This window comes from Pteropus alecto, unplaced genomic scaffold (genome assembly GCF_000325575.1).
Source record: "Pteropus alecto unplaced genomic scaffold, ASM32557v1 scaffold28, whole genome shotgun sequence".
Taxonomy (NCBI): Eukaryota; Metazoa; Chordata; class Mammalia; order Chiroptera; family Pteropodidae; genus Pteropus; species Pteropus alecto.
The window spans coordinates 2,316,969-2,322,115 of NW_006441063.1; the positions used below are offsets into that span (position 1 = coordinate 2,316,969).

The 5,147-nt window shown below is 44.1% G+C and overlaps 1 non-coding gene across 1 annotated transcript; it reads right to left on the reverse strand.

The window, feature by feature from the left end:
• Window positions 1-4,780: 4,780 nt before the first annotated feature.
• On the reverse strand, window positions 4,781-4,899 carry LOC112484933. Its single transcript, XR_003048300.1, has one exon. It is a non-coding gene; the product is annotated as a 5S ribosomal RNA (ribosomal RNA).
• Window positions 4,900-5,147: the final 248 nt, after the last annotated feature.

The following is a 5,147-nucleotide window of genomic DNA, read 5'->3' on the forward strand; positions in this document are numbered from 1 at the left end:
AATTCACTTTCTTATTATTGCTTCCAAACTTTTGACTTTTGGTCTTCTATCTAAAATGTTTCTGGAATTTTCTGACAGTCTTTTTTGGGAAGGAAGGGCAGGTTGAGAGGAGTAGTTGAGATCAAAGATTTCTGTACATTAAGAGAAATGAGAAGAAAGTTGTAGAGTAGAGCAGGAGAGGAATGTGTAAGTGTGAGTGTGTGTCTGTGTGTGTTTTGAATGCCTTGTACTCATGAATATATGTATATAGATGTCTTACCTGCTGCTTAGTAACAGAGTTGCAGAATATTAGAACTAATAGGAGATATATCTCTATCTCTCTATCTCTATCATCTATCTATCTATCTATCTATCTATCTATCTATCTATCTATCATCTATCTATCATCTATCAATCATCTCTCTATCCAGAAGTCCAACTCCCTTGTTTTGCTGGTAAGTAAACTGAGGGCCAGAGAGGGAATATGAGATGCTACTTGGAGTCACTTAGAGTAGTAATTTTTCAACCTTCTTCATTATAGTTTCCTAGAGGAGATTTTAAGAAATACAGATGCCTGGACTCTATGCTTAGAAATTCTAATTCCATTGGTTCATGGTGGGACCTAGATGCAGAATTATTTTTTTAGTTTTCCTCATGACTCCAATGAGCAGCCATGGCTGAGAATCACTGATGAAGAGAATGGAGCCCATTGTCCCTTCCACTGAAAGGCCATCTTGGCTCCTCCTGTGCATGAGTAGTAGAGGCATCCTGAACTCACGAGTTGCTTGTAAAGGCTACTAATCACTCCACTGTCACCCAGGAGTCTAATGGGAATGCCAAGCTATTCCAAGATACCTGGAGAAAATTCACTAAAATGTCTCGCCTGGAAGCTTTCACTTGCCAGGAAGGGGGTTTCAAAGGCTAATAGCCATCTGTGAATGTGAACATAGGAGTCTCTGTCCTAATCAGAAGTGAGCTCCCCAGAGTCTGGGAGATGGAAGGAGGTGGGAACATGGGACCCATGAGCAGAGATGGGAGAGTATTTGGAGGAGCTTTCCTCTCATGCTGGTCTCCCCAGGAAAGGTGTGGGGTTGTGGGAGAACGACAAACTTATTTGCTGAGTTCCTCTCCCAGGGACACTAATTCATCTTTTCTCTTCCTTTTGAGAGAAGCACGTGACCTGTGGCCTATGATTTTTCTTACAAGCTAAACTTTTCTGTGGAAGAAAGGCAACACTCCTTCAGTTCTTTTGGGCTGCACATGAAATCAAGCCTGAAACAGCCATTCTCTGTGTTTCTTGCAGGTTGTGCACTGTATAACCCCACTCCCTGCCTCAAACCCTACTATATATTATCTTTACCATCCCTCACCCCAAAGATCTGATCCCTTATTATTATTTAATTTCCTCCAAGTTCCTCTTTGTTAACTGTCTCAAAAGGGAAGCCTGATCCCTGTAGGGCCTGCCCTGCACCCATCACCTTTGGCAGGGTGGGGCAGGGCCAAGACTAGGTGTCTACTGCTCCAGAGTCAAGGGAACTTCTTTCCCTGTGGGTTGCCCCAAACAGCTCACAAACTTAGAATCTCTTGATCATCACAGTTTTTCTTTGCCAGATGTAAATTGTTCTCTAGGTTCACCAAAAGGCCATAGAGGCTTAAATAATTATTTCCATGGCACACTAAGGCCATAAATAAGCTTAACATCTGTCCTCACATTTTCTCTTTAAACTGGCAGGGTCCCCTCTCTCTCAGCAGGATTTTGCTGGAACTATATAAATATAGCCTTACAGCACCTTACATAGTTTTCAGCCTCAAGCACTTTTTAAAAAAGTTAATTTGTTTAATCTCATAACAATCCCATGATATGGGTATTGGTCAATTTTAGGGGAAAAAAAAACAAGGCTTGAGGTCTGCCACATAACCATGGCAGAGCTAGATTTGAACTGAGGTCTGCTAGTTCCAAAGCCTGTGTCTTTAGTTGCTTTGCTCCCCCTGAGCTGTCCCAGCCATGCCTCCTACCTTCTCTGCTCCCCTAATGTCTGCACTCATGGCTCATCATTCTGGCCTCATCCCCTCAGACCTGAATGGCCAGTTGGGATGCCTGCCTTCCTGCCTTGACCACATCTCACATTTGTCTTCCTGAGCTGCTTCAAGCCATTGTCAGTATAATACTGCCATCCGACCCAGCCCTGCCTGGGGGAAATGACACTTAGGAAAATGCCCAACTAGGTTGGCATTCCTTCTAGGTGTACCTGCATCTCACAGGCAGGACCCAAACACACAACATTTTCCCTTTTCTTTCAGCTCTGACAGTCATCTTCATTTAGTTCTACAGCACAAACCAGCCATGGACCTGCAACATCCCCTCAGGCTTGAGTGCTACCTTAATAAAACAACAAGACAACACTAACATCATCAGCAGCAAAAACAACACAAGGCCTCAATTGCTACCTGCCTCCTCTCCATCCCAAGCCTCATCCCTCTTCCCGATCTTTCCCCTTGGGGACCAAGATGGGGAAATTGTCCTGTAATTACATTTCACATGCACATGCACAGAATTGAAGCGTTTCTCTCATCTGGTTATATTTGGAAACACTGAGAGGGAAGGGAGTATTAAAGAAATTGTATTCCGCTTCCATCTTGGAAAAAAAAAGGCAGAATATTTTGATTCACTACCTTATCTTTAAAGAAACCCGACATGGAAAAGGCAAAGAGATAAGATCTGTGACTTCATCAGCTTGTTCTCTGAAGTTGTTTCAAGCTATACCATCCCCCAACAGGCCCCTTAATTTCCTGTTTTCAATATCTAATGGCAAGGAATATGCAGCAGCCTAGAGCTAAGTGAGCCTGGGGGTCAGCACAGGAAGCTAACTGGAAAGGAAACTTTTAAGATCCAGCCTGGAATCTGGCCACAACTTAGGAGCATATCTTTTAAATTTGGATTTTATTTTTACCTTAACATTGTGGTCAGTGGCTCTGGATGGCTTGTGGTCTCAGAAGAGCTGCTCATTTGAAATACCTTAAATGCAGTTTTGAAACTCATAAGGCTTCAAATTAAAAAAGAAAAGAAAAACTGTAGCATTTTATAACAGGAATTCTTAACAATCTCTTTCTTTCAAGATGCTCCAAATGCCTCCCAGGCATTCTTGTGTCAGCTCTTGCTGCCTCCCACAGTGGAGGCCAAGGAACTTGTACCATCTGAATCATTTCATGGAGAGGAAAACTAAGACACCCACATGTTCTTACTTACAGGGCACAACATTGTGACAGGTGTTTTCACAAGTCCCAACCAGCTGAAGGCGGAGTGTGTGTGTGTGTGTGTGTGTGTGTAATATGGGTCACAATACTATGTCAAGAGCAAGAAAAAACAACTATCTTTGGCTCTGGCATGTGCCATAGAGGTACATTCCCTGGGATCCCAGTCACTGTTGCATTTCTTTTATCACTAGAAGGTCCTGGGGTAAGCTCTTGTTGGTTGCCATAGTGATACCGGCAGCCAGTTTTGCCAGTCAGGGACTGGCATTCCCTGCAGGGGGCATGAAACAGAGACATCTCCATTTTCCAAGCTCATGCACTATCTGAGGGGCTGAGCACATGGTGTTTCCATGGCACACTAAGCTTCATAAGGGCAGTAAGTTCAGTCTCTCACAGCTCAGTTTCACTTTCCTGATTCTTGTCCCTGTTAATTCCCAAAGGCCAGAGGCCTGAACACATTGGTGTGCATCTCAGGCCTGTTGCTGAGAGGTGGCCCTCTCTAGTGTGGGTCTGGAGCCCAAGTTTGAGGCCTCCTGCCTGCAAAGCTGATCTGGGCAGGTGCTGCCTATTTTGGGGGCAGTATGAGTCCTGCTGTCAGAGTCTTACCCATATTTACTTAAATGAAAATTACTCAACTTTCAACCACTAGCTCCTTCATTCTTTTGCCTCAGGGCTTTCTCAAGCCTAGAAATGTACTTTGCCTGCTGCAGCTGAGGGTCAGAAGTGCCAAAGAATTAACATCCCTCCCAGAGCAACCCTTAACCATTGACAGATAGGACTGGGTATACAAATGCCCCAGCTCCCTGCTCTTAGGTAGGAGAACTCTGAGACATGTGCTCTACACAGAGTTGCAGTGTCTCACTGGTGGCAACTGGCTTGATGATGCCCACTCTGCCTGCTAGTATGTTCTGGGATCATTTGTAGAACAAATTGCTTGCTCTTGAATTTGATGTCAGTTCTGCTTTGGGAGACCCAAACTGAGTCAGGGGTACAGCTTCTCTGCCATCCCAGCCACTAATGGGCTGTCACTTCTAAGCCGAAGACTAAGATTTCTAAAAACTCTTGATGCCCAGGGGCTAAGCCTGGGGGCTTCTATGACCACTTCCTAGATCTTTTCCATTTCTCTTTTCATGATTACCCAATTCTCATTGTCCTACCTCCCTGCTCCCATCCTTAGTTACAAGGTACTGGAGGTCTAATACAATGGACTCATTTTATATTTTACAGATGACAAAATTAAGCTCAGGGGGGTGAGAAATGTGCCCAAATTCACTTGATTTGTAAGTGGAAGGCAAAACAGGAACCCAAACCCAAGCATCTGGATTTAAGGTCCAAGGCACTTTCCAGGTCAACTGTGCACCTGTAAACTTGGCTCGTGGGTTTTTATTCTGAATTTCCCTTCTTTCTTTCTTTCTTTCTTTCTTTCTTTCTTTCTTTCTTTCTTTCTTTCTTTCTTTCTTTCTTTCGGTGAGGCAACCCTTGGGTGACCTCACAGATTGCGAGGACCTTGTCAGTTTACAATCCCTTATTTTTTAATTTTTATTTTTTATGCCTACAGCACCTGGTCTTCCTAGGTGGTCCCCCATCCAAGTACTAACCAGGCCCGACCCTGCTTAGTTTCCAAGATCAAACGGGATCAGGCTTGTTCAGGGTGGCATGGCCGTAGACTTCCCTTCTTTCTTGTAACAAAGATCTGGGTCCCAAATGTAGTAACTGCAAAGGGGACTGCCAAGATTCATCACTTAATCAGTGGATGGGGACTGCACTCCCTCCTTGAGACAGAAATGTTTGTAGATCAGTATTTCTGGTGACTGGACTCCAGGAGGATGATCACAAAGATCTAAGAACCTGTCTCTTTCAAGATGGAGTGAAGAGATCACATGAATAGGGCTTAGCTGTTAGCATGGCAGAGGATC